Below are 16,031 nucleotides of genomic sequence, written 5' to 3'. Positions count from 1 at the left end.
TGGAATTCATGGATTCATTCTCCGATAACATCAGCGTGTCCCACCTGAAGGCAGTGATGCATCTCTTCAGAGCACAGATTCTGAGGATAAAGCAGAAAGCACATAAAGATGGCTGCCACGCCATGCCTTGTTGGAGTGTATGCTGAAAGTTAAACACCTGCTTGATGTGTCGGTGGATCCACGTTTTAACATTGCAATCAAGCCAGAAGAGATGAGTGCTGGAGGAAAACCAGAGCTCAGGAAGCTGCTGCAGTGTTTCCCCCTCAGGAGAAACCACCGAGCACTTTCTTTAAGGAATCGCTCCCACAAACGTCGTCCTTGGGGAGAAAGAAACACTGGAAAAGGAGCTCGGCAGTTAGAGAAACAAACCCCTGCACAGGAGGAAGAAACTCCAAGAGCGAACCGGAAAACGCTGTGCGTCCCTGCAGCACTGCTCTGAGAGGCTTTTACTCAGGAGCTGTGACCTGCCCAACCCAGTGACTCGTCTTCCTTTACCAGGCTAATAATCGAGCTTTCCCAAACACTGAGCGGCACCACTGCTCTGATGTGGAGTTCACATCTGAGAGCTGCTTGAATCTGATGATATTACAGAAGACATAAGTTTGATTCCTTACACATGAACGAGTACACAAGTACATTTTGTTCTGGATCAAAACTGTATTTTTCCTGAGAGTTCAAAGATCGTAGATTTAGATTCTAGAAATTAGTTTTGAGTTTTCAAACTGGTCACATGTCATTTAGGAGTAAAGAGCTTTGAGCTTGACAGGAGTGGTGACTGATATGGTGAAAAATGGATGTTGTGTGATATGAACATTATCGCCGGGCTGGGTGCAGCACACGTGTGAGGAGGCAGCGCGAGTGATTTTATACGGATGATGAGAAAAACATTTTTCATCTTTGATGACGGTAAATGATGAGCTTGAGTGAGATCCTGAGCGTAGCTCACAGTTTGACTCCTGCGCTGTTAAAATGCGGATGTTTGCTGCTCAGTGGGGACGCGGTGCGTTCAAAGAACAGAGAAAGCAGCTCTCAGCGTAAGAGCTTCCTCGTTTTTCTGACTCTCACCCTCGGCGCTGTTTCAGGTGTCTGCGGGATGATGCAAGGAAGGCTGCTGATGTGAAATTCCACCTGTGTTAAACCGTGTTCAGCCGGCCACCGCATCTGAAATCGAAGCGGAGCTCTGCACCATCACACCCTGCAGTCCCTGGAGATAACACCACCACTGGCCATCGGTGGCTCCGTTGCAGACACCAGACCTGCTGAGGACTGACTGCACAGTGAGCTTCGCTCCAGCAGGAACGAGCTTCACGAGCTTTTCTGTGAAAACGTTCAGCAGCAAAGATAAACGCTGAGAGCTGCTGACAGTCGGCACGCTGATTCTGACTCTCACTGAAGAATCGCTTTCACCTTCATCGCTGTTCACCACAGACTCAAACCTCCAGTTCTTTCAGGCCCACCTGAAACAAAGTGCTGCTACGAGCAGATTTACTAACATCGGCTCGTCTGCAGCTCTGTCTCTTTATTCTTGGAGTAGCTGTGCATAATTTATAACAATCCTTCTTTGCCTGATTCCCCCTCTGTCTGTCATGTTTTCAATTTGAAACTCTCCTTAATGAATTTGTTAGTGTGATTAGTTAGTGTGACCTGAACCAGGTGGAGTCTGTAATGGTTTTCAGTGTAGATGAAATGATAAGTGATGCTCCTGATCTAGGTTTGTGAGACGTCACCATGGTGCAGCAGACTGATGCTCATTGATCCACAGACACGCGACTAAACAGGAAGCTGTAAACACACAGAGCGTTCGTTCTCCCAGCTCACACGAGCCCACCTTCATACTCTTCATTAAATATTGTTAATTATCCTGTGAGCGCACACGTCGTGCTGGGACTCGTGATTTATTGCTGCTTCAGCGGACATAAATCTAAATGTCACCTCCAGACACACCAGCATGACTGCTGCTCTGATTTCTGTGATGCACGGCTGCAGTTTGGTAATCACAGCTATTGATCGAGCAGGCCTGCAAGGAGGGGGAGGGGCTAATTGAATGGCTCGATATTCGAGGTGGAGACGCAGCGAGGGAGCGTGCAGAGGAGAGGAAAGCTTCATCAGTCCTACACTCAGTGATTCACAGCAGGAGTGGTCATGTGACTTATACAAACAAACAGCAGGAAGTGATCTATTGATCTGCTGGAGATACTGGACCACACACACACACATATTGGAGAAACATTAAGTTTTAGTGTTTACTGTTAGTATGTCTCAGTTTAAGGTTTAAGTTAATCCCATCATCTGTATTTCCCTGTTTATGTGTCATTTCCTGTTTCCTGTGTGAGTCTGTCTCGTCCTCTGTGTATGACTATTAAGTTATGCCCGCCTCCTTACCAGTTCCCGTGATCCTGTCCTTAGCTGTGTCCCAAAACGTAGGCCGCATCCTTCGGACCCGGCCCACGTAGACCGAGAAGGCCGGAAGTGCGAGGCTGTGAATTTGGACGGTCTCGCCTCCAGATCTGCGTCACCGCTGTGTCGGTGGAGTTTAATAAACTCGGCCGTCTGCTCCTTGCTATCTAAAATATAACAGGACACTGGAGTAAACTCTCGACCGCCTCACACTTCTGTTTAATCAGTTTTCTGTTTGATGTTTATTCAGCTGTGTGAAAATCCCGGAGGAACCCACCCGAGGGAATAATAAAGTTTTATTTAATCTAATCTAAGCTAATAACTTTGATCTCAGCCAAACCAATTTACTCCGGAACAAATAAAACACCGAAAAAAGCCAAACAATAACATTTTTAAGTTATCCGAGTGACTTGGCTGGGCCGCGCTATGAATTCTGGGATATGGTGGACCACGAAGGACACACCCGACCCATCCTTCAAATTCGGGCAAATGAAGGACGCATTTGAAGGAGTCGACGAATTGGGACAGCCTTCGTCGCCTGGCTGTGACGTAATCGGCCTTCAAATGTGGCCTCTGAAGGATGCCGCCGACGTTTTGGGACACAGCTACTGTGTTCCATCCCGTCTCCCTAGGCTGTCGTGTGATTCATGCCCTGCTGTCACAGGCTACGTCTCATTAAGTTTCCTGTTTTATTTTGACAGTCTCGTGTTCCATGTTCGGTGTGTTTGGTTTTGCTTCCCTGTGGTGTCGTGTTCATTTGTATCAGCTGTGTTCCCACTGCCCTCGTCACCCTCATGTGTATTTATGTGGTCTGTTGTCATTAATTCTTGGTCAGGACGTCTGTTGTGTTCACGCCAGGTTTCCAGGTCTTCATGTGTTTAGTTTAGCCTTTGTTTTTCACAGTTTAGTCGTAGTTAGTTCCCATTTTGCCCTTTGTTTTGTATGTCAATGATCAGCCTTCAATATGGCTGATGGAAACGGGCAAGTTTACGGTAATTCCCAGTTTTAGGATTTTTAACATTAGACATCAATATTAGTCCTCCGGGGTCGACAGACGCGCCGGCGCGTCCAAATCACATGACCAATTTAGGTTGAGATAGCAACAAGGTGCAGCCACGCTGAAACTCCATTTCAAATATGTCCGTTTTTAAATTGTTCTGATTGGTCAGGTAAAACCGGTAAAAACTGCGAGAGATTTGTGATGTTCAGCGTGTTTGGAGTGTGTAGTTGGTGTGTAGTGTAGTCTTTTCTTTCGTGTTGTTGTGTTTGTCATAACAATGAGGCGACTGCTGAACATCACAGTCGCTGCCAAAAATCCACCAAAGGCAGATTACAGTGTGAAACAGGTGGAGTGATACACCTGCTGCTGCCAGGCCTGCAGGTGTCAGGCTGTGATGTGCTCCTCGCTCTTACAGTGGACAGAAACTATTTTTTGGAGAGGCGCAAATAATATGTGTGGCATCTTATTTGATGCAGAACACCTGATTGATAACTTTGTTGTTAACAAAAATTGTGCCGTGTTAATATTTCACTTCCTGTGTTCTAGATTTTCAAACACCTCCTGTGGAACTGCTAACGTTGGCTCGCTCAGTCCGTCGCTGAAATTCGGCCCCAGGCTGTCGGGTTAGTGATGTCACTGATAAACTGACCTTCCCCAACTGTCTCAGCCACTGTCAACATCTGGCCAGACGCTGAAAATCAATGTACAATGCTTTTATTGGCCAATCAAAACACTTTAAATATTGGCACAAAATAGCAGGTGAAGATGAGAACGACACAACAATCAAAGGAATAACTGCAGAAACGTCCAATTATTTAAAGATGTCGCTGTGATTACCAAACATGATTCCTTTCATTAGCAGACAAAGTAAAGTCAACATCCAATCATTGCCTTTAATTAATGTCCAGAGACGGACGATTTGATGGGCGTCCTTCACGTTTGATGAAGTGGACGCATCCTCTCGGCTAATTTGGGGGTCATGGCACAGACCGACGTCACGCTTCCTCGAACTTCCTCTGACCTCTGCAGACGTCACGCTGGTTTAATCTGGACGACTTTAGAAGCAGACTGTTTGTCAGACCCGTCAGCCTGCAGCTGTGTGAGAGTGATTTCTTATTCCAGCCTTTATACAGTTGTAGGCACGACTTCCTGTACTGAAAAGAAGAACCGACCTCATCTATATAAAAGAAAAACTTGCTTCAAAACTAAAAACTAAACTTCATCCTGTTCGTGTTTTTTATGTTTCTGGTCAGGATGATGGAACAAACTTTATAGAGAGAGGCGCCATTAATGAACATCATATGGTATCTGAAGAATATGTGATACAAAAGTTAACAATAAATAAATTAAACCAAAGCAAACTGTATTAACACAGTGGAAGTGTCAGATATAACTACTTTAACCTGAGTTTCCATATTTTCCTCTTAGAGGCTGAGAGCCGTGTGCGGAGAATGTTATTCTACTAAACTCGACCTCAGGACTATTTAACTGAATAAAATGTGGCTGAGGTAAGAAATGAAACTGAAGGCTTGTGTGTAACAGATGTCAAAGGTAAGGAGACCCAAAAGCAGGACACCAGAGGCCATAAAGCCCAAAGGCCACGCCCCCAACGATGCAAACTTTAAGCCTGAATCCAGTTCAAACAGGTGAGTTATACAACATCCTCCCCTGTACAGGTGTCATGAAGGGGAAGTGATCCGCAGAGACCAAACAGTTTGTCTATCAGCCTGTAAACATGTTTATTTCAGCTGGAAAGTTTTAACATGGGAGTCTATGGGACTGGCTCACTGCTGCCTCTGCTGGATGTCAGAGGAACTGCAGCTGTTGGAGCTGATGTTGGCACAGGCACTCATCCTTCAGTAAAGTGGTAAATGGACTGGTTCTTAGCGCTTTTCTACTCTTTCTGAGCACTCAAAGCGCTGCACACAACTTGTACATTCACCCATTTGCACAAGCACATTTTTGCTTTCTAAGTAACATTCACGCACATTCATGCATCGGAGAGCAATTTGGGGTTAGTATCTTGCCCAAGGTATGCAGACTGGGGAAGCCAGGGATCGAACCACCAACCTTCCCATCAGTAGATGACCCGCTCTACCACCCGAGCTACAGCCACCTGGCTGAGGGAAAAGGAACGTTTATGCCTCTGCGTGCTTTGCTGCCCATCTCGACCTTTCCCATCTCTCTTCACCTGCCCTGCGTTGGGACTGTTTGATGAATGGGTCCTGGTACTGCTGGTCACAGGCCTGACCTGCACAGCCACACACATCCACAGTGGTTCGTCACTAACACACGATGGTGTCTGCCAACCAGGTGACGTTTTTGTTGCAGGTCAAAGCTGAGATTTGAGGGTAAATAAAGACGATAAAAGCAGCTTTGAAAGCAGGAAGCTGAGTCTGAGCTTCGAGCTCGTATTTGACCCTCAGAAACAGCAGCTGGCAAAACCATTTCAACTCAAGGTCCCTCTGCCGCTCACTGCGAGGCCTTTCCCTCGCTCTCAGCAGTTTCAACATTTAAAGTGTCCACTTCAAACCTTCCTGTTAAAACAGTCGCTTCCTGCAATCCATATTAGTCCACAGCAGGAGCGCTCAGCACACGGGCGCCGCGGCTTTGGGAACGTTTCAAGTTCAGCTGCTGAATTTGAATTGTAGATGTAAAAATGAAGGCAGGAAAGCACGCTGTCTCGATCGCCTGATGCGTGTCCACACTCCTGACAATAAGTGATAAAGTTATTAGTTATGATTACATCACCACAGAAGCTGAGCACAACAGCCAAAATAATATTAATAATAATAAAATAAAAACATAACCCTCTGATTCCTGTGATTTTTGTACTTGAAAACTGAGGTTATACTCGCCCTGAAAATCTTAATCTAAGCAGATTCTTCCTCTGGATGGCGTTAACCTCGGCCTCATGGAGTCGTGTTTGACCAGGACATGTCTTTGAGGTGGGGTGTGCTGATATGGTAGGATGAGGTCATTAAGATAAGATGGGGCCTGATCATTTAAGACCTTGTACGTGAGGATTTTAAATTCTGGAAGAATTTTCCTGCCTTGTTTTCAAGTGTGACGTCAGCAGATTCTTCCAGTCTGAAGTTAGTTTTTCCAACATGACACAAAGTGCAGGAAGTAGAAAGAGGGGAACATGAAACGAGCATCAGGCGAGGCTGACGACGAATCATCAAAGCAGCGACGAGACTGGAGAAGAGAAAATTACATTTTCAGCCTTTAAACTTTGTTCTGAAGCTGCTGCTGCTTTCGATCCTCCCGCTGTGCTGCTGTTTGGCTCGTCTGAGCTTTCCCGTGACGCTGATGCGTCGTAGTCACATGACCGTGACGTGACTTTGGGAACTATCCATCTGTTTTCTTTACTGCTTATTAAGCTGTGTAGACAGACCTGTTGCGGGGGGGTCCTGGAAATGTGCTGAAACAGTTTTCTCTGTTTCGTGTTTATTAGCGCCGCTAAAACACAAAGATCAGATATTTTACTGGAAGCTCCTTAAACACTGCTGAACGTTTACTGTCAGAGCGACTTACAGGCTGCTTTTTATTTCAGTCGAGTTTGAAAACTATAATCGATGTAGTGTCGATGTTTGCTGACCTAATCATCAGGTGTCAGAGATGCATGTTTTTATGAGGGCAGATCGGTGATGTCGCGCCTCCTCACACCTGCTCTGTGTGTGGCTTTCATCTTTGGTCGTTTCCATCTTTGTCTTTTCTGTCCACCTTTAGTTGGGTGTAACGTAAACTCCATGGTTCATGTAAGAATCAGAGACAAGAAGCCAACGTGAACTACGCTGTGAAGCTTTAAGGACAGATGGCCGTCATCGACCCCGAGCTCCTCCCTCAGGCGCCACCTCGTCCAGCTGAGAGGAAACAGAAAGGCTTGAGTGTGGAAGCAGTGAGGAAACAGGCCACACTCCAGTTTTGCTTTGTGAGTGCGTCATTCCCTCCTTTGGCAGAGGAGATCAGGCTGTGAGTGAAGGAGAGCATGGTGTACTGTCATGGACTCAGCCAGCAGCACATCCGTAAAGAGGCTTTGTGTGTGTGTGTGTGTGTGTGTGTGTGTGTGTGTGTGTGTGTGTGTGTGTGTGTGTGTGTGTGTGTGTGTCGACTGCAGATCGATCATCAGAGGCCTGATTGGGGTTTGATGAGGTTGTAAAGAGTCCAGCTCAATGTCTCACTCAGCGCCCGAGGATGCAGCGCCGAGGCGTGACGCGGTCCACTTAGAGCCGTCTGAACCTGCTGCAGCGCTGCACGCTACCTCATAATCACGGAACTGCAGCATCAATAACGCCACACGGAAGCAGTCACATGATCTGAGCGCCATAAAAAGCTAAAATATCGAAGACACCGTTTTAACCACGATCCTGAAATCTGTGTGTGCGTGCGTGCATGTGTGTGTGTGCACTGTTATCAGCGCAGCAGGTCTTTTTCGTACAGGGCAGTGATGATGAGTGTGGTGATGAAGGCCAGTCTGACCTGCTTTGGTTGCGTGTTTTGCCTCCTCTTCCTCGTTCACTGCCCAGTCATGTTGCATCCCCGTGTCAGTGTTTAATCCATGAGTGTGGAAACCTTAGTCGAGTCCACTTTGTGCTGAACGTTGGATTTAAACGTGAGGACAGCTTAGCATAGGCACACTGTGTGCCTATGCTAAGCTGTTGTGTTTCTCTGATCTCATATTCGCCTGCTGAGTGTGCAGAGACAAACACGCAGTGACTTTTCGCGAGTAAGGACACAGAATATTCCTGAGCTTCACACTGGATGTGATGTCGGCTCTCTGGAGCCATGAGGCCAAAGCTAGGAGAGGAAGATGAAGATCTGGGAACAGTAAGTGTTTTAAGTCGGACGGACTTTCTGATGGTTCCGCGTGACTTATGTCATAATGGCACAAAGAGCTCTGTGAACTCCGGGACGCTCCCAGCTCCGTGCTGAGGTGAACTCTTTGTTTAGTCTCAGTCGGCTCTGGTGGATGGATGCATGCTGGAAGCGGTTGTCACAGAAACGGCTGAGACCTTGCTAATTGCTGAGTGCTTGGTAACCTTAGCAACCGATGTTCATGCCAACACGAGCGGTTGGCTGCTCGGAGCATCAACGTCTGCGATGAAAACATGAGACTTCTTCTAACGCGCTCATTACGTCGAACTCCGAGAAACGTTTGAGGACACGTGAAGACTTTCAGTTATCTGTCACTCTTCATCACCAGCCATGTGACTCAACCAGTTCAAAATTTATTCTGGATGTAACCACTCTGCAAATACGTGTGTGTCATGTATGTGTGTGTGTTTCTACCATTATGTGTCAGTAATTTGGTAGTTGTCTTCTGTGTCTTGCTTCTAGTTTTGATTCTGTCCACCTGTGTCTCGTCCCCAGCTCTTCCCCTTCACCTGATTACCCTGAGAGGACACACAGTCCTGAGCTTTTCACCTTGATGTTCCATTTCCTGAGGCAAAAGATGACGTTGGCCTGCAGGCTGGACTGGAGCTTGAGCCCTTGCAGGAGGCACAGTCCAAGCCTGAAACCCTGAGCATGAGGCTGAGAGTCTTGCACTGCCCCTGCACCCAGAGCCAGAGACCGAGCCCAGAGAGGGGCCATCTCTGCTTCTGGTCTTGTGTGGACGGGTCTCTGCCTCCTTTGTTGCTGGCAAAGAGAAACCCTTCGCCCCTCTCCTGGCCCTCTTATTGGTCACCATACAGTCTGCTCATCCATGTAACTTTAAGTTTTTGAGTTGTGTTCAAGGTTATTACATAAGAGTTTATTTAATCACATTGTTTAGCTCACACGCTGAGAAAATACAGCCGTTAACACGAGGTGACCTTCTGTTTGGAGCCAACAGCTTTGACACAAACAGCATCAACTGGATGGGAATGAGAACAAGCTGAAATCACAGGTATCACTGCAGGCAGGATGACAAACCTCAAACCGCCTTTCACTTCAAGTTTTCTGCTTTTTTTTGGCTCCGTTTATGTTGTCTGCTTAACATTCATGACTCAAAATAAAAGGGCTGCTTGGCTGTGTGGCTTTACCCCACAGCAGATTAAAGAGGCTGAGCTCCCCACTCCCTGATTGTCTGTGATGATGCTTCACAGGCCAGATTTCAGCTGCCAACAGGAGCAACAGACTCCGAGGAGACAGAGCCGTGTGTTAACTGAGAATCAGAGATCAGACTGTGTCTGCCTTTATCAGCCTGATGTGTCCAGCATTCATTTCCTCTGCTCGTCACAGTAAACACAGCAGGTCTGCTTTGTTCCCCGTGAAAGGACACATACACACACACACACAAACACATGCACGTATATGCACACAGACGCATACACGCATACGCACACACACGCACACACACGTGCGCACACGCGCATACACACACACACAAACACACACACACACGCGTCTGGTTTGCTATCCTCGTGGGGACCTCCCATTGACATAATGCTTACCCTAACCGTAACCATAACACAATTGTAACCCTGACACTAAAACCACATTTGAGTGTGAAAAATGCCTTCAGCCCCGTGGGGACCGGGATTTAAGATGAAATAACCTTTATTAGTCCCACACATGGGAAATTTGTTGTGTCACAGCAGAAAGTGGACAGTGCAAAGTTACAATAGCAAAAATTAAGAAAAACCCTGGAATAGGATAAGATAAGAAGAAGATACTATAAACAACAGAATAAAATCCAGCGTTGTCAGAAAAAGAGAGATACACTTAGTGTTATTGCACATGTGTGGATGTGTGTGCGTCTGACGGCAGTAGGTAGGAAAGACCTCACACCGTGGGTGCTGCAGCCACTGAAGGAGCTCAGTGCTGTCAGTCTCCTGCATGGGCTGGGAGATGTTGTCCAACAGGGATGACAGCTTAGCCACCGTTCTCCTGTCACTCACCACCTCCACTGGGTCCAGAGGGCAGAACAGAGCTGGCCCTGATCAGCCTGTTCAGCCTCTTCCTGTCCCCAGCAGAGATGTTGCTGCCCCAGCAGACCACACCTTAAAAGATGGCTGAGGCCACCACAGAGTCATAGAAGGTCTTCATGTTAGTCCCCACCAAGATAGTAAGTACCCACACACACACACACACTCACACACACGCACACACACACACACACTCACCCACACGCACACACACTCACACACACACACACTCACACACACACACACACACACTCACACACGCACACACTCACACACACACACACACACACTCACCCACACACACACACACACTCACACACACACACACTCACCCACACGCACACACACACACACACACACACACACTCACACACACACACACTCACACACACACACACACACACTCACCCACACACACACACACACACACACACACACACACTCACACACACACACACTCACACACACACACACTCACACACACACACACACACACTCACACACACACACACACACACTCACACACACACACTCACACACTCACACACACGCTCCTTCCTGTAATTGATTCATTTTCTTGTTATTTATCATGGCTGATGGCTTCAGACAGTCCGTCCTCGTTCCTGTTTCGTCTGCTGACAGCAGCTCTGTGCTCTCAGCGTTTGGTCCATAGAAATAAAGTGACTGACTGAAATCAGAGGTGAGGACTCGCCTCCCCCCCCCTCTCTCCTCCCTCCCGTCTCTGTGAGCGCTGGACTCTGAGCTGATCAGTGTTTACACATTTTTTATCTCACACGTTTGTGTCTATTACTGATTTCCCATTTTATTCACACACAGCTGTAAGCGTGAAACCATCTCAGCACACGTCAGGACTCACGGCTCATTCTGAGCTCACACCCAGAAACACTGTTGTTCAAAGAGCATGTAGCCTCGCTCCTGTCGCACCTGTTCAAAGACACTGGACGAATAACTCAGGTGGACAGGAAGAGAGGCCTTGAGGGACTCAAACAAGTGCACGAGGTGAGGAAGAGGAGAAAGCAGTTAGCATGTGTTTGCTCATCGCTCATCTAAAGTCACTCTGTGGGTAATTCGTTTGCTAGCTTAGCTCTTGGCATACGCACTGTGTTGGCGGATTGTTGCTGCTACTCTAATATTTGTGAATGATTCAGCACTCCTCAGTTTTTGTTACCCGTTGGTAGACAGAGATGAGCTCAGCTGCTCACGCCACAGAGGCCCAGAGTTACTGCTAACATCAGAATAATGCTGTCCTTTGAGATTTAACAGAAGACTGGCACTCTACAGCCAGGGGACTAAAAACAACAGCAGCAGGTTTCATAGAAGTGTAGTTTGTTCTTTTCATTAATAATAGAGTCCACATTATATCAACAGCTACATTCACCCTGGGGAGAAACTAGTGAGGGAGACCATCAGGACCAAGCTGGGTTTCTGGGTCCAGAGGTTTGGAGAAACTTCTTCCCTTTCTTTCATCACAGCTGTCCTGTGCCAGAAGTTCTGTTGACCCACTGAGAGAGGCTTCATTTAAGAAACACCAGGAACACTGAAGCTCATCGCATTGATCAAGCAGGACTCATGATCTTCACCAGCAGCTCCCTCACAGGGAAATCTTCAGAGCTCCTCCGTAGGCCCGCCCCAGGAGATGGATAAACCCAGCATTTCATGAACACTGTGATGGGGACCTTTGGTTTGTGTAATGTTATAAATACTCGGATACTCCCCAGAGGCTCCGGACTTTTACATAAAGATATGATATTCAGTCCTGTAGAAAGTTATATATTTAAAAATATATGATCCTCTCTGGTTACTCTGGTATGAATAACTCTGAATCACTTTATGGTAAATAACACCATCTGCAAAAAACAGTTTGTAGTTCAACATACAAGTGACGACCTTTGACCTTCATCAGGTTTTATTGTCAGAGAAAATCAGCTGTGCTCTTCATGCAGCTGAGTACATCAAGTGTTTAAAACAGAAGCTGTGCAGGTCTGAGATCAGCAGCTCTCTGAAACACCAAACTGAGGTCCTGTTAATGCTGATGTATAGTGACACAGTTACGTGAGTGATTAATCCTTTTTGTCTTTAACTTTATCAATAAAGCTGCAGCCTTCACTGCAGCACATGTGGCACTTTAACCTTTGCAGTGTTTTCATCAGTTCATGTTGCAGTTAACATGTGAACATGTTGGATGATCTGTCTGCTGTCACTGGGTGGTGCTGAGGTCTGAATCTGAGGGCAGCTCCTGTAATCACAAAGACAACAGAACCATCAAACTCAGATATAAAGTTTATCTCAAATCTGAAATAGAGCTGATCCTTCTCTGTGCTCACACTCTGAAGCTCTCCTTCTGGAAAAATGAAACATAAATGTTAACTGAAGTTGGCAGCTTGAGTTAACATTTAGTTCGTTTCAGTACACAAATATTGGGCTTTGTTGTTTTAATCCGTTATAATGATTAATGAGGACTTACTGAAGTGTGTTACTGTCCTTACAGATGTGACAGGAGACAGATGCTGCGGCTCTGCACCTGAAGTCCAGCCTGTTGCTCTGACAGTATAACACTCATGACAGTAGTGACTGAGCAGCCCGGTGCTTTTCTCCTGATGCCTTTAGTCAGGACAAATTCACCTGCACAGATTAGCTAAACAAACTTTACATGACACGTTTCCCCGACAGTCGACTGCTCGTCCTAACAATACACAAATTAACATCTTCAGTTTCAACCCAGCTGTGTTATAGACACACCAAAGGAAACAAAATCCAAAACTATCTGTTCCTCCTGGGATACATCTCGCTTCAGACCAGCTGCCTGCCTCCTCGTCTTCTTTCACACTGGTCTTTGCCCAGTTTGGTCAGACTTCTGTGTGAAGCGTCCACAGCTTTAGCCCCAGCTCCTCCCAGCACTCAGCTTTGAGCAGGAGGATGGAAGCTTAGCGGTGGGAGATGAGTTTCTGTCTGTGTGTTATTCAGCACAGCTGTTTGCACAGCTGTATTCGTGTTTCTCTGTGCTCTCTCTTTCCCTCCCTCCATCCACCCGTCCATCAGCTGCTGTTATTTTCCGTTTGGCAGCAGGTCCATTAGGAGCTGCTGTCCTCTTCACTCGCGTCCTTTCTCTCTTTCCTGTCGGGTAAATGGGAGCCGCTGCAGAGTTAAGAGCACCGCACTATTTGAGACTGGGTGGGAGCTGGAACACTTTAGCCTTTTCCTTCACACTCTTATTTCCACAGCAGCTCAAACTCATTTTATCTGCGTTTGATTGCTCTCCTCTTCCTGCATCCTCCACACAGCTCCACACATGGAAACATGGAGGCCGAGTCATACAGAGGTCTGCCTGCATCCCCCAGGACTTTCTGACCATCATACGCTTCACTTCCTGCTCTTTTTCATCACTTCCTGCTGTAAATATAATCTGGAATAATAATTCAGGGAGACACATGATCTCCACTGCCTGCAAACATTCCTCCTCCACCTTCAACGTAGAGATAAAAACGCTGAAACACCAGAAGTTTGAAACCAAAGCTGAAGATTATGAACTTAAGTGAGCCTTTAGAAGCTGATCCAATAGAAGAGCTCATAACTGAAGGTGAGACATGGAAGCCAGACAGACGGATTCATGACAAACAAAGCGTCACAGCTGAGCGTGTGGACCGCAGCGCTGTGGAAGGGACGACTGAAAGAACCACAAAAGCAGGCCAAGGTGACGCTGAAGGAGGAGAGTCTGACGAGGGCGCTGCATCAAATTTTGATCCATCCTTTGGAGACCTGAATGTTCGATTGTAGACGACCCGCTTGTTCTGCTGCCAACACGTCCCTCTGTGACATCACTTCCACTCAAGTCACGTTTAACAGCACAGTTAATGGATGTTAGCATCCGCTATCAGAGAGTCCACCTGTCGCACCTGAGAGCTAACGGATCTGATCCAGGATGAGGAACTCTGCATCTACCTGCAGGCTGTCAGCATCCATCGGTGTGAGAAGCTCCTGTATTATAAGAAGACAGCTGATGGATGTGTTTACATTTGGATTTGTTGACATGAAAATAACCCTCCAGAGTCTTTTCAGAGTTTTATGTCAGAAAGCTGTGAGGAGCTGGAAGACTGGATCACCTGAAGAACCAGACCACGGGCAAGGCTAGAGAGGAATCCTGCTTACAGACGGTCCGGTATCAGACACCAGCATGTGTAGTGTAATCAGTAAAACCAGGAATAAAGCGAGTATTTGCTGCGTAATGGACGGAGCGGCCGTGTGCCTCTAGGAGCTCGAGGATCAGGCTTCCAGGGACCCTCGAGCTGAGTGTCGAGTATTTAATAATCACGATCTCACTGAAGGGCCTCGAACTCTGCGGCGTTTGAATGTTAAACACGTCCTCCGATGGCACTGAGCTCGAGTGGTTTCTGTATCCGTGCACTTCAAAATGTCGCCATTGTTTCTTCGAACAAAGGCCTCTCAGATCTGCTCTGTGATTGGTCGACTTCACGACCCGTTTTTGCCTCTGCTCTGTCTCCTGTACAGGTGCAGAGAAAATCAAATCACACAGCCAGCTGCCATTGCAGTGTTTATTAACTCATCACTTTCAGAGTCTGGGATGAGACGATGGCCCAAGAACACCCACAAAACCTAAAACGTGTCATTTCAACCACATTTGTGCATCTGTCTGTGCCTCAGGAGAAAGGAACGGATGGAGAGGAGACGCAAACATTCACAGTCTGCATTCATGCTGTGCTTTTGGATTTCTCTATTATCGTGTTTCTTTTTTATGCTTCTTTTTCTCCCTCAATGCTAATACAGCCAGGGACCTGGATCTGAGCGACCCAGGGTCCCTGAGCAGTTATGGACTTGTTTTATATTATATATGTTTTTGGTGTTGCTGTCCCTCGTTCTCCCTGCTTACAGGTATGTGTGTGTGGGTGTGTGTGTGGATGCAGGTGTATCTGGGAGCACCTGTTTACAGGCACCTTCAGACCTGGTGGGTGTGGCCCTGCCATGTGGTTGGCCACACCTGAAGACCATCACACAGCTGATCAAGCCTCCTCAGAGGAGCTACTTAAGACTGTGGTGGAGCTCTCTCCGAAGCTGGATCATTGTGTGGCTTCACGTTAGTCTCTTGGCCAGTTAGTACGTTTAGTCTGCTGCGTTGTGGTGAGTCTGACAGCTGCCTCTTTGTTATTTCCCCGGGAGAAGTGTGGAGACGCGAGGGCAGCGAGCACGGGGTGCTCAGACACTGAGGAGCGGGGACAAAGAACGCTAACACCGGGAAGAGGACATGTCACAGGAGTCGGGAACGCACTGAGGATTTATTGTTATTTTCCATTCACTGTAAATAAACGCATTGCTTGCATTCAGAGCTCCGCGCCTGGGTCCTCCTTCCTCACATCCCCACGGTCGGCCATCATCAACCGTGACAAATACCAGAGGTGGAACCACAGACTGTAGCTAAAAGAAGTATGCAGGCACCAGACTTTTTTTTTTTTTTTTTGGAAAAGCCTTCAGCTAATCCAAAATGCTGCAGCAAGAGTCCTGACAGGGACTAGAAAGAGAGAGCAGATTTCTCCTGTTTTGGCTTCCTGTTAAATCCAGAATTCAAAATCCTGCTCCTCACATACAAGGTCTTAAATAATCAGGCCCCATCTTATCTTAATGACCTTGTAGTACCATATCACCCTATTAGAGCACTTCGCTCTCACTCTGCAGGCCTACTTGTTGTTCCT

The sequence above is a fragment of the Perissodus microlepis genome, chromosome 20 (assembly GCF_051167445.1).
Source record: "Perissodus microlepis isolate ML-2025 ecotype Zambia chromosome 20, ASM5116744v1, whole genome shotgun sequence".
NCBI lineage: Eukaryota > Metazoa > Chordata > Actinopteri > Cichliformes > Cichlidae > Perissodus > Perissodus microlepis.
This window is presented reverse-complemented; position numbering follows the sequence as displayed.